The sequence below is a fragment of the Paroedura picta genome, chromosome 4 (genome assembly GCF_049243985.1).
Source record: "Paroedura picta isolate Pp20150507F chromosome 4, Ppicta_v3.0, whole genome shotgun sequence".
Lineage (NCBI taxonomy): Eukaryota > Metazoa > Chordata > Lepidosauria > Squamata > Gekkonidae > Paroedura > Paroedura picta.
This window is the reverse complement of record NC_135372.1, coordinates 78048667-78069234: the sequence shown is the minus strand read 5'-3', so window position 1 is coordinate 78069234 and position 20568 is coordinate 78048667. Positions and strand designations below refer to the sequence as shown.

General features: G+C 41.9%; 1 protein-coding gene across 8 annotated transcripts in view; it reads right to left on the bottom strand.

Moving 5' to 3' along the window:
* Positions 1-20293, bottom strand: part of DAB1 (DAB adaptor protein 1) — an 825935-nt gene extending 805642 nt beyond the window's left edge. For 3 of the 8 annotated variants that reach the window (XM_077333571.1, XM_077333575.1, XM_077333576.1), the window contains exon 1: positions 19907-20292. The gene's annotated coding sequence lies outside the window, so the exon portion shown is untranslated. Of the gene's footprint in view, positions 1-19331; positions 19464-19870 lie in introns of those variants that run through there. The other 5 variants (XM_077333584.1, XM_077333572.1, XM_077333583.1 and 2 more) reach the window with 5 other exon arrangements.
* Between the last annotated feature and the right edge of the window lie 275 nt (positions 20294-20568).

Below are 20568 nucleotides of genomic sequence, written 5' to 3'. Positions count from 1 at the left end.
ATGACAACATCACTTCTACCAGAGATGTTTCTTTATTTCTTGTTAAGTTTATTATTTGTTTAAAAGTATCCTTGAACACGTTTTCAATAATTGAAAATGCTAGAAATTTATTTCAAGAAAACTTTGATTACAGTCTTGTAACACTTTTCTCTTGTCCCTGTCCCCCACTCCCATCTCCCCTTGTTTACCAGAATATTTTTCTTGGAAGACAAAAAAGCTTAGGGAATACATTAGTCTGGACAGAAGCAAAGCTGTCAATCTAAGAACTTGAAGTACAGTATTTGCTGGCGTATAAGACTACTTTCCCCCCCTGAAAAACATGCCTCCAAGTGGGGGGGTTGTCCTATACGCCGGGTGCACTCCAGTTGGGATAGACATAGCTGCCCATAGTGGCCCATAGTACTGTATTTTGAGTGGAAATGTTGGGGGGTCGTCTTATACGCCCAGTCGTTTTATACGCTGGCAAATACGGTAAAACTGATCAAGGCTTTCTTAGGTATGGAGGTGCATATCTTTGGGACATACAGAAGCCACATCCTGTCAGAAAGGAAAGGGTCTTTTTTTGCTGTGAAGAGTATGGAAAGAAGGGGAACTGGAGAAATGCCGCACTGAATGCAGCCAACTGAGCAGATGTAGAAGCAGCCCATTCCACCTGACAGCTTTGAAACCATACATTCCAGAACAGTGATCAACACACGTGATCAGCGACTACCCAATAATCTGCCACTGTACAGATGTCAAAATGCTCAAAATACAGCTTAATTTGAACCATAAGCAAATCTTCAACAACAAATGGAAGTTTCACCTAAATTAAGTCTGAAGTTCAATCGCGTTTTTTGAAAAGTTCTCACATCTCTATTAGTAAGTTGGAGCTGAAGGGGTTTTTTTTTTCAAAATTCCCCCAAAAGGAACCAAAGTGGCAGCCAGTGTTGCCAACATTAATCACCCAGTTTGAATTCAGTACTTTGCACTGGGGGTAGATCTTTTGTGGCTTTTTTTACTTCCTCAAAAAAGTTCCTTTGCAGGTAAAAATATTCACAACAGAATATCTAGCCCAGTAGTAATTCAGATATACCAGCTTAAAGTTGCTTATACTATGAACCCAAACATGCCACATAAGTATGCTTGCGGGACAGCTAATATGGTTAATCATATAATAACCAACACGTTTCAGGATCACTGAAGACATACATGAGATCATCAAAACGCATTTAAGATTACCATGGAACATCTTGTGGGGACCTCTTCATTTAGGAAGATGTACAACTCATTGTGCAAAAAGGAAAAAACTAGACACAAGGCAAAATAACAGAGTTAGGGATATCCCCCACCATAGTTATTTTATGCTTGATTAGGAGAATAGAAGTTTGGGACAAATAAAATAAAAGGGACATATTTCCCAAGTGAGCAAAGTATTTTTTTTCTCTTCCTGGATGCATATCTTTCCCACTTTCTACTCCTTATTCAGCATTCTGCAAACTAATTCTGCTTAGATAGTTGGCCAGGAAAACACACTCTAAAAGATTTATTCCTAATGAAAACCGCTACTCAGTTTCTGCTGACTTCCCTGTCATCTTGCAAACACTCTCACTGAGGCAGTAAATTTAGAGTTTGAATATATATGTGTGATTCAAAAAAGCGCATTACTTTCAGTAAATTATAGATATATATTCCTACAAACTTTTTTTTTCTTTTTTGCTCACTGGATGTGGCTGTTGCTTGATAATCAGGATAAATGCCATGAAATGTCCAGAATAACTTCTTTCTATATCAAGGATTTCCCATATTTTAGTTTGGTGGAGTTTCCCCCCATGTTTCCACATGATGTCATGTTCTATTTGTGGATAGATCATTAACATCCCATTCTTTCTACACACAAAAAAACTGCTTTATTTTAAACATGTTTTTTAAAAACAGAGTAATTATGGGGCAGGACTTTACCCAAGAAAGGAAGGTTTTTGTGTATGAAGAGAAAGCTGTACAATTTATTTGTTTATTAGATTTCTGAGTCACTCCTCTCCTAGAAAAGTCTCATGGTGACTTACAACAGATAAAAAGATCTCCATACAATAAAACATTAATATCTTTAAGATTAACCTATAAAATTACTCAGTCACTGTGAAGTAACACCCTCATGGGCCTGAGGTTGCAGTTGTTGGAAATGAAATTATCAGCTTGATTTAGATGGGGACAGTGGCCCAGGCAAAGCTTGGGAAGGGATTGAGCAGAGGGGCCTGTTTAGATGGTAAGGGTGCAGCCTTGGCCTCAACCTAATGCCTGGTGGAAGAGGACGATTTTGCAGGTCTTTTGGGACTTGGGGAGTTCCATAAGGGGCTGCATCTCCATTGGCAGCTCATTCCCCCAGTCTGGGGCTAGGACCAAAAAGGTTCTGGCCCTGGTTGAGGCCACGCACACATCTCTGGGATCAGGGACCACCAGCATGTTGGAATTAGCAGAGCAAAGAGCTCCTGGGGGGGGGGCATATATGGAGGGACTGTCCCTTAGATACAAAGGTCCCAGACTGCATAAGGTCTTAAAGGTCAAAACCAGCACCTTAAAACTGATCTAGAATTCAAATGACAACTTCTGCAGCTGCTGGAGAACAGGTCATATGTGAGCTCTCCATGTGGTCCTAGAAAGGACTTGGGCAGCTGTATTCTATACCAGCTACAATTTCCAGGTCAGGAATAAGAGAAGGCCCATATACAGTGAGTTATAGTAATCTAGCCTGGAAGTGACCATCACATGTATCACTGTGGTGAGGTGTTCTGGGGCCAGACAGCACTCTAGTAACTTTGCCTGACATAGGTGGAAAAATGTCTGGCATGTTACTCTAATGAGCTGCAGCTCCATAGATAAGGAGGCATCAAAGTTCACTCCCAGATTCCTGACAATGCATGCCAACTGAAGCTGAACCCCATCTGGGTAGGGAGACATGCTTCCTTTTCTGGTTCTTTCCTCCCCAGCCACAGGACCCCTTTCTTCAGAAAGCTTTGCTGGAGCCACTCCAATATAGCTCCCAGACATTCGGCCAATGATTCAGGGTGTGTTTTCAGCTGACTATCCATTAGCAGATAGAGCTGGGTATCATCTGGGTAACCCAGCCCATGTCTCTGAAAATGCTAGTCCAGAGTATACATAAAGATATTTAAAAGAATCAGGGAAAGAGTTATGCCTTGTGGAGCCCCACTTTGGAGTTCACAGTGACACAACTGTACCTCCCCGACAGCAACTCTCTGTCCGCACCCTTGGAGAAAGAATATTAGCCACTGTAAGCCTGTCCTCCATATCCCCACCTCAGCAAGGTGGTAAGCTAACAGCTCATGATTTACTATGCCAAATGCCACAGTAAGGTCAAGCAGTACCAACAGCACCAATGCAACTCAGTCCAGTTGTCTTTGAAGGTCATCTGTCAGAGTAGAGTGACCAGTGTTGTCTCCACCCTGTGGCTAGGCTGGAAGCCGGATTGAAAGGGGTCCAGTATCAAAATGTCATACGGTTATGCCTTTAATTGGTCCACACTACCTGCTCAAGCACCTTCTCCAGAAATGCAAGGTACAAGAAGGGGCAGTAGCTGGCAGGGTCCTGTGGATCCAAAGATGGCTTTTCAATAAAGGCCAAACCACCATCTACTTTAGCCTATTCCAGAATGTCCCTGAAACTACAGACAAATAGACTATTTCCCAGACAGGCCCCTCAATCCTCACATCACCCAATTTGAGAAGCCATGGGGGACACAGGTTTAAGGGGAAGGTGAATGGCCTCAGTGAAACAAGCAAGCTATCCACCTCAATTTGTGAAAGCCCCCTGAAGCCTTCTAAGCACTCCTGAAGGGTTGCCAGCTCTCCTACTATATTAACTGCTGGAGTTGGAAGAGAGACAAAAATTTATCTGTGAAGAAGCTCACAAATGCCTCACTACTTAGAGCCAATTGAGTATTATGTGAGCACCCTTCTTCAAGGGTGGTTAAAGACCGAATTATCCTGAATAAGGTGTAAACTGCACGGAGCTTTTATTCCAACCCCAGATCAATTCAGTCCCTGCCCTCTACACAGAATGAGATTTCCGTTTGGATTTGGGGTGATTTAAAATTTCCTTCTGCAGCAAGAAGAATTGATCCGGAGTGACCCTACCTTTATTGTGCGATATCTTAGAGTGCTTTTAACCCTCAATATTTAAAGGCTGTTTTGAATCTGGGCTCTCCTCTGTGGTAGAGGATCCGTGATTGGCCACAGGTGGTCATGTGACAAACTTGCCTTAAAGGAGAAGCCCCTAATTTCTCTCAACTTCTGTCGGTCCTGGATTTTTTCTCCCTTCTCTGCCTTTTTCGATCATCTCCCCTCCCCCCTCCAAGAAAAGAAAGAGGCTCCCTGCTTGGCTCCTCTCCCCCCACCCTTCAAGAAAAGAAAGAAAGAGGCTTGGCTCCCCTCCCCCTTCTGAACTACCCTAACCAAGTGCAGAACACTTTCCTGTTTCAATGGGGAGTGGGGGGAGAGGAAGATCCGAGTTCAAAGCAATCTGAATTCAACAGGATTGACAGTGGAATAAACAAAGTAAGTGCAGACTCTGCCTAAGTGAACCGGTTTGCGGATGCAGTGGAGGCCACATAGAAATCTCTCTTCCCTGCATTCACTGCAATCCCATAGGATTTCATAAGCATCCTATAAAATGATGTTGCCGTTTTATTGCGAGTTTTCCTCCAAACTAACCATCTAAGCTCCTGCTTATTTCCTTTTAGCTCCCCATGAAAGACAGCAAAATGGGAAAGCCACAAGAAGCAGAAAGCATGGGTTGAAACTGCTACCAGCTATTTCATCCCCTACTTTCTGCTCCCCATGGCTTTTAGTGGGGAGCAGAAAACCAGGGTTTAAACTTTTACCATTTCCACATGAGGAATCTGGACAGCCTCTGGTTCCTGGCGGGTTTTAGAGCCCCCTCCACATGATATATCCCAAGGCTGACTCGAGTTTGGCCCAGATTTGCCAATGAGGGAAATCACAAAAAATGGATTTGCCACTTTAATCTCGTATCCCATCAGTAAGCAGCCAGTTACCAACCAGAAGGAAGCCCATATGGAGGAAGAAAGGCACAACAGGCTCTGTAGCATTGTCCCTCCCTCACACCTCCCCTCCCCTCTCCATTTCCTGCTCCGAGCATTATTTTTTTAAAGACGTGGTCCACATTGCAATGAGACCGCAAAGCTACATTGTCAAAGGTAAAATAAAATCTTCTTTAAAGTGCCCATAGTCTTTTTGCAATCAGACAAGCAAAACACAGTCATAGAATCATAGACTCATAGAATCATAGAGTTGGAAGGGGCCATACAGGCCATCTAGTCCAACCCGCTGCTCAATGCAGGATCAGCCCTAAGCATCCTAAAGCATCCAAGAAAAGTGTGTATCCAACCTTTGCTTGAAGACTGCCAGTCCTTCTTGTGTTTTTTGGAGCTGGCAAATGAAAGAGGAAGGGGGGGGGGCAGATGATCAAGCAGTTTTCTCCCGATCATCCAGGCATGCTTTCCCCTTGTTTTAAAGCCTTCTGTTTGCACAAAATGATTTTTTTGGGCTCCAGTTTACCATATGCAGCCTCTCAAGAATCCACCCAGCCATAAATAAAGTAAAAAAAAAATACGAATCCCAAAAAGGGGGGATGCTGTACCTGGAGTTTCTCCATAGCAACATGGAAGTGTTGATTTTTATTAAAAATTCATCTGTGTTGTGGCATTACCGCATAGCAACACGGAGGTGCCTTTAAAAAAATATTAGTTTCAGGGCTTGAGGAGAAAGAAATTTTCAGTCAACAAGAGAACCACTGTTCTGTGATTGGTGGCTTGCTGTAACTGACAAGCCAAGAAGCAGGAGGAGAGGTTTGGTGTCATGCCCCCGCTGCTTCCGCCCTTCGAGCAAGAGCAGCTCCCCAAGCAAGAGCGGCAACAACCACCACTTCCCTTCGAGCCAGAGCATCCCCTGCATCCGGTTTCAATGCAGCTGCCTTCTCCACCAACAGAAAAACAAGGAACCTATCCAAAGCAATATTGTTCTAACAATATATATTCAATTTTAATACAATTTTATATACATAAAGAATCAACCATAACGATTTCTAGATAATTTCCGTATCTTTTCTTCAGTGTTTGAGTCCTCCAATATAAGATTGTTGTAACAAGTAGCAAAAGTTAGTCAGTGTGGAAAAATCCTACAATATTTCCTTATATTAATGTTTTAATAATATCAATAGGCTCAAATGTATCAGGGAATGGGGTCCAGGTGAGAGTAATTCTATAGATGACACCCGAAAACTCAGATGTGTCCATTTGGCTTATTAAGGACGGTTGCATTAAAGCAATGCTGCAAAGCATTTCCTTGTAGGTGCAACCTGTGTGCAAGCCCTCCTGTCACCTTGACTTCAGTTCCTAGCCCACCCTTGCTTCAGCAAAGCTCTGCCTCACTCCGGTTTCCTGACTTCTGTTTATGGCTTCTTGGACTACGACTCTGGTATTTGGATTTTGTTTTGGCTTTGGACTCTGCTTCCCCAGTTCCTGACTTCAGCTTGTCTCTCAACACCCCCTCGACTCTCCCTTGGACTTTGGTCACCACAGTTAGTGCTAAGACCCAAACTGGAATCTGACTCTGCTACTTGGTTTGTGATTTGGGCTTGGCTTACCGGCCAAGAATGTAGCTACTTGGACTGCCCCTGTGTGCACCCAGCTAGGGCAGCACCTTTAGCTTATTTTCATTTGCAGCCTCATCAGGAGGTAACAAGCCTCGATGGAGCAGAGGGAAAACATGTGAGGGGTCTCCCCATGAGGAGGGATGCAAATGCAAGGTCCCACATTTGCAAGCAGGAGGCCATTCACGTTTTAGCCCTCCATGCGGATATGGTCTTTAAATTTAAAATGAACTTGCTTGGATCTCGAACCAGCCTCCAGGTTCATATTGGTTTGTGGTTCAGACATGAACCAAACCATAAAAATGCAATTAATGATGCTCATCCATAGTCAGAGGCTCTAAGTGGGTATTTTTTAAGTTGTTAAAAGTTTTGGATAATCCATGTCCAGCATTACTTTTATTTGTTTGTTTTAAGTAGGAGAGAATCAACCATCACATAGCCTGCTTTTTAGGAATGGGGGGAGGGGGCTCACTGGAGGTGTCTTTAAATATATCCATGGGTGTTAAATATGTGTCTTTTGATTCTAGAGTACTACAAAAGAGTCCAACCCTTGGGAAAATTGAGTGGTATTGGACTAATTGATCTTAAACATACTTCAGAGACTAACTGCCTGGAATTACAGAAAAGTATTTCTACCTTGCAGCTACCTGATAACACATATCAGTGATTCAAAGCAAGAAAAAAATACCTAATTTTTGTTGCACCCAAAGCATCTTATATTTTTCTGCCACATATCTTCCAGTTCCTAATAATGATCTACAATAAAATCTCCTTGGAGGCCTAAAACAGGATAGGTTCCTTTTTTAAGAGAGCCAGTTTGGTGTAGTGGTTAGGAGTGCAGACTTCTAATCTGGCATGCCGGGTTCGATTCTGCACTCCCCCACATGCAACCAGCTGGGTGACCTTGGGCTGGGCTTGCCATGGCACTGATAAAACTGTTCTGACCGGGCAGTGATATCAGCGCTCTCTCAGCCTCACCCACCCCACAGGGTGTCTGTTGTGGGGAGAGGAATGGGAAGGTGACTGTAAGCGGCTTTGAGCCTCCTTCGGGTAGGGAAAAGCGGCATATAAGAACCAACTCTTCTTCTTCTTCTCTTCTTCTTAATTTTGCTAACCTGGTGGATGCTACTGGTTCCAAGCTAAAATATAAAAATCCAACTAACAATGAGATACTGTAACACTCGGAAATCATATGATTGAGAATATCACAGTATTTCTGGCTAAAAAGCTAATTTCATCTGGCTAACAATGGTATAAATGGGAAAAGGCCATCCCTGCTTCAGTCAGCCTGCTGCTGAAAATCCTTGTTCAGGCCATAACCAGTGAACCCTGATGGCATAGTCTTCATGTACAGTTTCAGCACCATCAGGAATCAGAAGAATGAGCAGAGAGAATAAACAAGTTTCCACAGCCTAACTTTTCTATTAAATCCTAAAGTTCTCTGTACTCTACAAACTCATGTCAGTGAGCCAATCAATACCGTATAATATAGCATAAAAGGCACTTGGTTGGCTCCTGAAACTTTCCATACCTCCCCCCTCCCACACTTGTAAATAGGGGAATCTGAGGAATGATATAAGGGGGCCTCAGTGCAAAGAAAAAGTTAGTGGAAATTGTCAATATAATGTGGATCCAACCCATACTTTGGGGCAAGCCTCTCAGAGAAGGCTATGCTAAAAAGGTTTTGATTGTCTGTACTAATGAAGGCTGATTCAAGTTACCAAGACTAGAATTGCTAGTTCACATTAGCTAGTTGGGAAGGAGAGATATATTAATTAAAAACAATAATATTTAAGGATGAATAGGCAGCACATAACTAAATAGGTAATAGAGGGGGGCAATTTTCCATTTCTATATGATATGTGCATAAGCCATAGATGGATTGGCTTCCTGACTGGATAAAATTGGAAAGGAGGTTGTCTTTCAAAATATATATTAGTAATGGCAACAAGTCAAATCTTAGCATATAGCTAATATACTGAGGTGGCATAAATGCTTCCCTGAGAGAGGGGACCTTAAAGCAAGCAGTGCTGAATCTACTCTTAAAGAAACCTACTCTGGACCCATAAAAGTACAGCAACTACCGTCCTGTCTCAAAGCTGCCATTATTAAGCAGGGTGCACTATCAGAAGAACCCAGGGAGGCTGTAGAAATTGAACAGCTACCTGGAAGCAGTTTGGGGATGGATGAGGACTATCAAACTGAAACTTAACAAAATAGAGATACTATTGGTGGGAAGGCTGATCCAGGAATTGGGTTTCTCCTTGTTCTGGATATGGTTGCGTCTCCCTAAAGGAGCAAGTTTATAGCTTGTGGGTGCTCTTGGGCCCAGGCTGGACAAAGAGGTCCTGGCAACAGTAGCCAAGGATGTGTCTTTAAACAGCTTTAGCTGGTGAGCCAGCCACAGCCTTTCCTAGAGGAAGATCTTGCCATTGTGGTCCATGCTTGGTAATATCTAGACGAGATTACTACTATGCAGTTTATAAGAGCCTCTTGTGGCGCAGAGTGGTAAGGCAGTGACATGCTGTCTGAAGCTCTGACCATAAGGCTGGGAGTTCAATCCCAGCAGCCGGCTCAAGGTTGACTCAGCCTTCCATCCTTCCAAGGTCGGTAAAATGAGTACCCAGCTTGCTGGGGGGTAAACAGTAATGACTGGGGAAGGCTCTGGCAAACCACCCCGTATTGAGTCTGCCATGAAAACGCTGGAGGGTGTCACCCCAAGGGTCAGACATGACCCGGTGCTTGCACAGGGGATACCTTTACCTTTTACCTATGCAGTTTATATTATTATTAATAATTATTATTCTTTATTTATCTGATTTTTACACCAGCCTCCAGCAAACTGGGTCAGGAAGGGTCTATATCATTTTGCTTGACATATACAAATAGTTAAAACAGTTAAACTAAGCATTAAATTTCTTAATTAAATTGAACGGCAGCGTCAACAGCCCTGGTTTTAAGATGGCTTCTGTTCTCCCCATTCCAGACCATGGCTTGGGGGTGTCTTACAGTACGGGGGGGGGGGCTGGAATAGAAATCTAATTAAAAATGATCAGTTTGCGTTTATGGAGAATTCATGATGCTGGTTTAGATCTTTAAAGACCTATACAGCTTGAGTTCAGCTGGCCTGAGGGATTGCCTACTGTCATGTGAACCTACCCATTCACTCTGGTCATCTTCAGAGGCCTGGTTTAGATGCCATCTGAAGCTATATGGGTGGCAAAGCAAGAAAGGGCCTTCTTGGTCATGGCACTGGAAGTTTGGAACTCCTTCCTCCTCAGGGAGATTTGTCAGACTCCCTCTATTATCTTCTGCCAGTGGGTGAAAATTTTGTTTGAGTTGGCATTCCTCCACTAGCTGTTATTGTTCCTCCTCTCTAGTGGTGTTGGGTTACTATACTTTATTAAATGGTTTAAATATTTTATATGCACTTGTATTTTAAATGATGTTTAATCTTGATGTTTTAATACTCAAATGTTTAATATTATTAATTAGTGCTTTGGGGTATGCAATATGTCCTGAAGAAGGCAAGCAATATGTTTTTATTGTTGCTAACCACCCTAAGCCTATTCCCAGGAAGGGGTGGCCAATAAATAATTAATAATAGATTTAGATAGTCATCTGAAAAAAAAGTTTTAAAGTTTTGATATTTACTACCTTGAGGACTTTATTTGATTTGAAAGATAGCATAGAAACACTTCAAATACATAAATAAATACGATGTATTCAGTTTCAGCAGCACTCCGTGTAAGTCGCATTTGTATTGAGCTCTGCAAGAAAGCCATATACAGAACACAAGTTACAAAACTGGCTAATGTACACATTGCAATGAGACCGCAAAGCTACATTGTCAAAGGTAAAATAAAATCTTCTTTAAAGTGCCCATAGTCTTTTTGCAACCAGACAAGCAAAACACAGTCATAGAATCATATCATAGAATCATAGAGTTCGAAGGGGCCATACAGGCCCTCAACATTTAGACACAGGACGCAATCCACTGCCATATACGGGAGCCGCAGCAGCATTACTCAGCATCTGCATGTTCTCATTCACTGCAGTTAATGTAGGAGAGCTCCAATAACCAAGCATTGATGAGCCTGACTCACAATTAAATTTGGACCTTATTTTGATTGTATTAATTATTTTAACCACCCTGAGTCACAACGGAGGGTGGTATATAAATGCACATAAAAATAAATAATGTAAAAGTTAATCGTATATGTCCTGTTGATATCTGCCCTGAGCCAACTGGTAAGGACACGATATAATAATAAATTTCTTGTTGTTGCTGCTATTAATGTGACCCAATTCATTCCCCTTTGCTAGCACCAATACATAAAGCCAGCCCTCCCTAATGTCTCCATTTCCAAATTGCTTTGTCCAGATTGCCTCAGGCAGATCATTCTACCAGGCTGGGGCCAGGGCCTGGTTGAGGCCAGTTATATCTCTTTGAGGCAGGGGGCCTAAGTAAAGTTTTAATGCCTGATATTAATGCTCTTTGGGGGTATAGGGGGAAAGGCAATCCTGAAGATACAGGGTCCCAGACCATTTAGGGCTTTGAATGTAGGAATCAAAATCAGTCTGGAGCCAGTGCAGCTGGGAGAGCACAGGTGTCATATGTGTTCTCTGTAGAGGTCTCGTAAGTACTTGAGCTGCTACATTCCGAAAACTTGGGGTTTCCATAGCGGCTTCAAGGGGATCCCTATGTAGAGCAAGTTACAGAAATCTAGTCTGAAGGTAACTGTTGCATAAATTATAAGGATCAAACTCAGTGGTGGCCAAAGGTGTTAAATGGCCTCTATCAAGGGCCTAGAGTTGCTCATGCTGCCTTGGCTGAATTTAACTTCAGCTCACTTCATTTGAGCCACTACACCATGCCTTCCGAGCACTGGGCCAAATAATCTGGGGGTGTCAATGGATGGCCATCCACCAACAGAAATAGCTAGATGCCATCAGCATACTGATGGCAACCCAGCCCCAAACTCCAAGCCAACTGGGTGAGGGGGCACCTATAGATGTTAAATAAGTTTCCCCCCTCCTTTCTACCCAGGATATTGTACCATCACTAACTGCAGCCAGGCTTTTGCCAGAACACTTCCCAGTGGAATGTTCCCATTGTATGTTTGATGCTCAAAGGCTTGGTAGATGTTTGTAAGGTTTATGTCACGAGGTGAACTATATATCAGTCTAAGAATGAATGTCACTAACTTCCCAAAATAACTGAATAAATAAATGATGATTTTTCTCTTTTGGATCAATCCTATTACATATGCATACTTGGTTCCACTGAAATCAATAGAATTTATTTCCAAGTAACTGGATTTAACATTACAGTGTTAATCATACTGATATCATCTTTTCCATGCTATAATTTGGAGATCATTAGCCATTTTGTGGCAAGTTTGTCTTTAACTGACTTTATTTGGATTAATAGGGAATCTTTTCCTTTATTGTGTTGACTATTTGTAAGCAATGCATAAATTCTGCTGCACCATTGTGCAACTGTCTAAATGAGAACAGAAGATCAGATATAGATCAACAAAAAGCATAAAATAAACACAATTGCTTTCTGAGATCAGCTTTCTCACAACAAGAGAAATATAACAATCAAACATCACGTTTGCAGCCCTCCTCGTGGGGAGACCCCTCCCACATTTTTCCCTCTGCCCTGTCATGGCTTTTTGCCTCCTGACAAGGCTGCAAGAGAAAACAAGCCAAACTCCCCCCCCCCCGCTCCATGGCTTGCCAGTCACAGCAAGCTACCAATCACAGCACAGCAATTCTCTCATGGACTGAAACTTTCTTTCCCCCTTCCTGAGTCCCAGAATTATTTTTTTAAGGCACTTCCTCATTGCTATGCAGTAAAGTCACAACACAGATTAATTTTTAATAAAAATCAACAATTCCGTGTTGCTGTGGAGAAACACCAGAATGACACAGCATTCCCCCTCCACTCCTTTTTGGGATTCATATTTTTGGGGATTTTGTGTCTGAGTGGATTCTTAAGAAGCTGCACATGGGAAACAGGAGCCCAAAAAATCATTCTGTGTAAATGGAAGGATTTAAAACAAGGCACATGCATGCCTAGATGACTGGGAGAAAGCTGCTTGATCACCCTCACCCCCCTTTCCCCTTTAATTCCCCAGCTCCTAAAAACACAAACAGGACTGTGTTATGCTTGCCTGATCCCAGAAGGACCACACACACTTTAAAGAAGATTTTATTTTACCTTTGACAATGTTGCTTTGTGGTCAACGCGGATTACACCATTTTAAATAAAAATACTTGGAGCAGGAAATGGTAGAGGGGAGGGTGGGTATGAGGGCAGGACAACACTACAGAGACTAGTACACATTAATATTTTAACTTATATACCGCCGCACTCAAAGACTCATGGTGGTTTACAATCTGTCCCTCTTAATAGAACAGTAAGGGGTGTTGGGGTGGGCTGAGTCCAGGATCAAAACTCCCGGATTGGCCCCTTATCCCTGGACTGACAAGCGGAGGGGCCAATTAGAAGGCGTGAAGTGCCTTTGGGTAGTAAACAACAGGGTACAAAAATCCATTCTTCTTCTAAGGAGCAAACATGAAAGAAGCATGTGGGCACATAACATTTTATCAACAGTGAAAAAATGGAGAAGAAGGAACAGGGTGAACACCTGTGTACTGTGACTACCCCATGTGTATTAGGGCAGAGGTGTCCGTGGCCTAATTCACACAAGAAGGGAAATGACGCAGATCTGGGAGGAATTGGTTTCTATGTAATCTTCCCCAGTCTCCAGTCTGATTTTCCTTTCACATATCTGAAGACATGGCTCTGGAAAGCTCATCTGTAACCACTATGTCACAATTCTCAAAGGTCGGTCCTCTCCCACACTCAACAAGCATTCCAAACCACAGGTTCTTGACACCCATATCTCCACACCCATGCCCTCATTTGCCACCATGCCACCACAACCTCCCACACAACACACATATTCAACCCCATGCCCTTACAGACTGGACAACTCTTCCCCTTCCTTTTCCCACTGCCAAGCTCTAGCGCCCGTTGTATTCTTGGATACAATGGGCTTTGCTTCTAGTAAAAGAATAAAATAACCCAACCCGTAAAACCCCCAATACATTAAAAGATGGCAATTCATTGTAGTTAACTCCCCACCTCCTCTCCCCTATCCAGCTGCATTATCCAGATCTTATTCACTGATGGGATGCGAGATAAAAGTAGTAAATCCACTTTTTTACAATTTCCCTAATCCTGAGGAAAATTTAGGCAAAATTCAAGCAAGCCCCTGGACAGCCTTGGGATGCAGACAATGTCATGTGGAGGAGGCTCTAAAACCCATCAGCAACCAGAGGCTGTCCAGGGGCAGATTCCTCATGCAGAAATGGTGTCTGTAATTCAAACATATCTTTCCCATCAAGATAGTTCTGCATTTAATGTATGTGATTCAGTCGAATGGTCAAACATACCATGATCATAATTTTACCTTTGGCAACTCTGGTTATCATACATATGAAATCATATAATCCTAATTTAGGGCCTGTGCAAATGAAATAGCATATGGTAACCATGCTAAAATTATTGCTTGTGCTGGCTCTCTGATGCTGCAGCCTAGGCTGGACAAATTAATGTATTCCACATCCCATATCATGTGAAAGACAGGCTTGTGGTTTTCTACTGTAAATGATAAAATGTGTCTTCTATGGAGCTGTTAAGAAAAAAGGGGGAAATTAAAATCTGTAAAGCAGACTAATTGGTTGGATTGCCTTTTAGGCTAGCAAGGTGGAATGGGGAAAGCTTTAACCATCCAATTATGCATTCCATGCATATGTAAAGGGACACACAAAGACTTAAAAGCAATCTGGTCTGATGAAAGGCAAAATATACATTCAAACCTTAACTGGGTTTCATGAATAAGATGCTAAATCCTGGTATGACCATGACTCTTCTGACAATTTTCTACAAGTGTGAAAAATAATCATGTAAACCAAATCTATTGACCAATATCCACCTCAACTAATGCACAGCATAGATAATTATATTACCCTTCCCACAATTCTCTTGGAAATTAATCAAATTAATTTCACTTCATTTTCTTTCATGGTGAAAAAAATGCTTGCTATCCTTGTTCCAACATGCTGGTGATTCGTAATTCAGAGTTTCTGCAGATCTTTGCCTTATAGGAAGAAATATATATTGACTCCCATGATATAAACCTTTGAATTGTTACCCCAGTCTACACCCATATATTTGAAGGGGGTTTTACTGGAGTAACTTTGCATCAGATTACTTTGCTAGAAAGAGGATTTCAGAGACCTAATAATAAATGAGGCAAAGCCTACCTAATCCAAAGTGAAACTTAAGACTAGGCTGGACAGTTTTACACATCAGCCTCATGGGCCAACTAGAGGAGGAATAGGACCTGAATCTTTTCAAAGTGGAATGATTTCAGAGAACCCAGAGACTGACAAGAAAATGTAATAATATAACCTTTTATGTCACTTTTTGTTAACTAGCTCTGTTCCTTAAAGCACCAGGACACAACAATTTGGTAACAAAGATAAAGTTCTATTGGGAATTCCTTTAGACACATCTGCTGACTTTTTCCAGTGGATTTAGAGCACAAGTGGTGATAAAAAGGAGCCAGGGGAGAAAGAGTCAGAGAGGAAACCCTTACTCTGCCAGTTGCTAAGTAATCCTTCTCCTGCCATCACTCCATCTGACGTAAACCACTTGTCCTCAGGAAGTTTTGCAAGTAATAAGGGGTCATTTGGGCTTTGCTATGTACAGCAGTAGTGTAATAAGTAGCATGCCACTAAGGCTGTAACCTCACAAAGGGTAGAATGAACCAGGAGGAGGAGAATGGAATTGTGGAAGCAAAGACTGCTTCAAACTATAAAAAGTCATGAGAATCTCTATTTCAGTAAAAAGGCTTCAGTAGTACTAAATTTGAAGTAAACATTCATGTGTTGGATTGTCTGCTGTTCAACAGGGAGCGCTGCGAGTAGTAAATATCTTTACCAGCTAGGAAGGTATGTGATTAAGTTTGGTGTAGTAGTTAGGAGTGCGGACTTCTAATCTGGCGAGCTGGGTTTGATTCTGCACTCCTCCACAGGTAGCCAGTCGGGTGACTTTGGGCTCATCACAGTACTGATAAAGCTGTTCTAACAGACCAGTAATATCAGGGCTCTCTCAGCCTCATCTACCTCACAGGGCGTCTTTTGTGGGGAGAGGAAAGGGATGGCAACTGTAAGCCGCTTTGAGACTCCCTCGGGTAGAGAAAAGCGGCATATAAGAACGAACTCTTCTTCTATTTTTAAATGCAAACATCTACAGAATTTCTGTTTCCATACTTCAGAAGATAATCTAAACAGTTCTTCACCCAAGATATCTTCTTGGCCATGGCAGTGATCCTACCTTCCTTTCTATATATGCATTAATGCTATCTCCTAATCACCTGGCATTTGTTAAAAGAAACTTTTTTGTTTATTGTTTCCCCCCTCCCATTCTGTATTGTTATACCAATTATATGGATAACTGTACAAGCTAAACATATTATTGTGGCTTTGAGTATTTCACATTACCGTGTAGAACCTATACAAAATCCAGAACCCCTTAAGTGATGGTAGCACCACAAATTCCAATAGATGCAAAACAAAAACAATTTAAGCAACTATAACTGAGATCCTAATGCATTTCAAAAACCTCAAAGGAAATGTTTTAGAATGTCTCTTTTGCTTGCATCTTCCTGTGGGGTATGCACTTGGGCCTCTGTTGTGTTTAATTAAATTGTTTCCTGAACCCACTGGAATATCTACACTATTGATTTTGATATGTCTGGTCATCACCAATAGCTTTTTCTTCTGGGTGAGTTACACCTCCACTAATAGGAAGCATCATTTTTTTAAGTATTCATATCCTGCTTCTCAGTGGGACTCAAAGCAGCTTACAACAACTAGAAAATGCAGTAGAGATACAGAAAACAAAAATATGGCTTGAATTGGCCAAGACTCTATTACTGGTTCATCACCTGGTACCAACTGTGAATCAAGGAGCTGAAAATAGAAGGGTCTAGAGCCCTTTGACTCTTACCTCTCAGCTCACACCTCCATGTTTAATAATATTTGCAGGAAGAAGGAGGCACATTTAGCCAGAATAGAACTCAGCTGCTGATGCTGACCAGATCGCAACAAAACAGCTAGAGCTTCCTTACTACCTCCTTACAGGGAATGCCCCTGGTCATTCCCAAATTGATTGGATTCTATGTTCATCTGTGTATCACAGAGTACTGTGACACACCTTCAGCTTTCCCTTGCAGGAGTAGTCTTAACCAACGGGCAACAGGGAAACTACTCACAAATCTACTTCCCCAGTGAAGGGAACAGCTGGCTCAGCAGTAGTGGCTGCTTGTGCCCACCCCATCTGGAACTAGGACAGCAGGCTCGGCAGTGGCCACCACTTGGGCCCACTCCCTTAATGGCTTGGACAGCCATTTTATGAGGGCAACAGCTTCTCCCATCTCCCACATCCCTTACTTGAACTCCAGTGACAGGGTGTAAGTACAGAAGGAAGGCCCTGTGGGGAGCAATATTTATGGAACTTATTCTGGATTTTTGCTCATTGTCCCAGAATCACTAAGACAATACCAGAATACCTGTAGTAGCCCCTGTTCTCTTACTAGTTAAAAGTGTATTTCTCTTTCCTTTCTCTACGCATTGTACACCTATGCACTTATATTTGACCACTGCACAATCTAATGAAATAGTATAACCCATGAAAATGTATGCCACAAAAAAGAGCCACATTGTTTTGCCTTAGACAATTACATTTTTATCCTACACTCCTTCCAAAGAACATGGAGTAGCATGCATGGTTCTCTTTCCATTAGGACATCATCATGTGGGGTAGATCAGTACCAGGGATGCTGTCCCAAATTGGAATAAGCTAAAAACCAAGTTATTCTTAAGACTTAAAATAATGGATTTGAAATATAATGGAATTGCATTTCTTCATGCTCCAAAAACTACCCTGTCTTCTTCCAGGGTAGTTATAAATGAGGACATCCTAATACTTACGACTGAAGTTTTAGAGGTGAAAAACCAGACAGAAGCTTCATACCATCAAGGGGTTAAGAGGTTGATGTACAAGTGAATTTTGCATCTGTTCCTTTGCCTCTCAAGAATGAAATGTGGATTTGGTGTCAGACAACTGTCACCTATATTGCCTGCCTCCTCAAAGGCTGAATTGAATTTGACGTCTCAATGCAATCATGTACAATTTAGAAATAAGAGGATATTTCAGAACAAGGCTTAATATCTGAGAATTTGCCAACACAGTAATCCCTCAGGGATATCTCCTTCCTTGCATCATTTCCCATTTGTCTCTATTATGATTTAAACCCTTTTACAGCATTGAAAAAGATAATAATAATAAACAGTTCAGCTAAGAGTAATGCACACAAGCATGTACCCACTGCTCCTGCCAGAGAAACTACATGTTCATTCAGGTAAAGGAGTCTATGACCAAAGCATCATTTTTAGAAACTGAATGACCTGTTGCCAAAATTATATATATAATATTTATATATAAATTATATGAATTAAAGTGTGGTTGTACTGCTTGGGCTGTGCACTGACCCCAGAACTAAAAATCAGAAAGAAGCTTAAAATACAAATGAAGAGGAGGAAAAACAATTTAGCTTAGATTATTTAAATCCAGTGTTATTCTTTCCTAGAGAATGACTTAAGTCATATAGGAGATGAAGTGCCAGAGGGTTATTTGCTCCAAGGACCTTCTTAATATGGCTGTATTGTAATACTGCAGTGCCAGAACCTCTGTAGTAATACAGAGAAATTTTGCTCTGAAGCACAACTTGGGTGCCACCATTCTGTGTCCTCATTTAATAAAGCCTTTATTTAACAAGATCAGTAAAAAAACGATTGCCCTCAGCAGATGCAATGCTGTAAAACCTCCTATCCTGAGTGCTGCAACATTTCTAAGGATTCATATAAAATCAGGTAAGCAAAGCAAGCATTTAAAAATTACAAATTCTTTTAGACGAGCATTTTTTAGTGACAGACAAGACAACGTAATGCCACCTTTCTGTTGCTTTAAAATTATTGATAGAGTATGTTTCACTGCAAGGAAAGATCAGCACCCTTTTAAGTATAAACAGTTGCTGCACTTTGATGTGTCTTCAGAAAAGCCACTGAATACAATGTGTGTATTAAGGAAAAGCTTTAATATCTGGGTGTATACCACATCACATCACCAGTCTAATCCCTACCATACCCATGCCTAATTATTTTCCTACAAGGTTATGCCTAATTGGCCACAAGCCTAATTGATTAACCGTCTGCATTTTGGAGAGACATCGAAAAGCAGTGTGAAGGACAGCAAAATATTTACATAAGTATAAATGCTAAAACCAAACAGACGCCTATAGGGATGTACATACATAGGCAGGCATGATATGGGGAGGACCCATGTACAACTTGAAGTCAATAACCCCATGCATTTATCTGTATCATACTCAGAAGAGTGACCAGAATTTTAAACAAGTTGATTTGGAGTTAAACAATTCCATCCAAGCTTGAACGAGAAAGAATCCTACCAGATACACTCTGAATTCACATTACCAAATCTGCATAATAAAATGTACCTTTCCTTGCATCTCAGCCCTTGTGGCAAAGGCAGAGGATAAATGCCATGCCGTCAGACTCCAGTTTCTTCCCTGAAATCTCTGCCTTTGCGTCGAACCTACACCAGTCACATACGGCTAGGCTGACAGCAGCCAGCTTTGATAGCACTGGGAGTGAGAAAGCAAAACTTCCCCTCAGATTGAGGACTGCCTGGTTATTCCCACTGCATCTTTCCATCCCTACCTTGGTAAAAACTGAAAAAGTTAATAGGAATTTCTCATGCTGGCCACGAAGCCATGAGATGCTGTGTGCAGAGTGTACACTGCAAAGCTTTACTGTTCAAGGGGTTTACGTTTTTTTCCATCCCATCTCTAGCAGTAGTCAAATGCAAAATTTTCCAAAATCTGAACAGAGCTACCCTCAAAGGTTTTAGCCAAGAGCAAGCCATGAAAAAGGGGGTGTAAACATCAATAACCTGAAGGCGATGACCCCAGATATCAGCATGAAATGTTATTAAAGCACTCACAGTGCATAACCTTTCCCCCTTGCCTTTACTTACTTTGCATCCAAAGCAAAGAGATATATCTTCTCCTACCTTCAGACAGGGCTGCTTCCTCGTCAGACCCCCACTCATCCTCTTGTTGCAGGGGGAGAAAATGCTTTGTTTCTAAAATAATATGGACAGTTCTTTATATGTTTTTCTGGAGGGGGGAACCCCTCCGTCAGTCTGTGGGCAGCAGAAGCAGTAGATCCTCTGACAGAAGCACTTGGCAATGGGTATCCGAGTGAGAAAATCCTCAGCAGTTTCAGTTCAGTGAGAGCATCTCCTTCCCAGCAATAGAAGCAGCAGCTAAGGCAGTGCTTTCTGGTACTCTGCAGGCCACATCGTTCATACCTTATACATCACTACCACATTCCTCCTAATAGGGGAGCACACTACAGCATTTCATCTCCGGCTGCCCCTGAGCTTCTGTTGTGCAGTGCATTTCTGCATCTGAATGCTCTTAATCATTCCTGCAGTCTCCATCTCATCAGCAGGCCATTTGTGTCTCTGCGGGAGCAGCAAAACAAGCATGTTATCACCTGGATGTTAGGCACACTCGGTTCTTTTTAGGTCTAAGAAACCTAGGGGAAAGAGTGGAGAGGATCCCTGAAATCTATCGGGACAATTTTTACACATGCAGTTTTTCTACAGTGTCCATTAGTAGGAGTGTCTGTAGGTAGGTATCTGTGGGTCAATATGCAAGCCCAGGCATG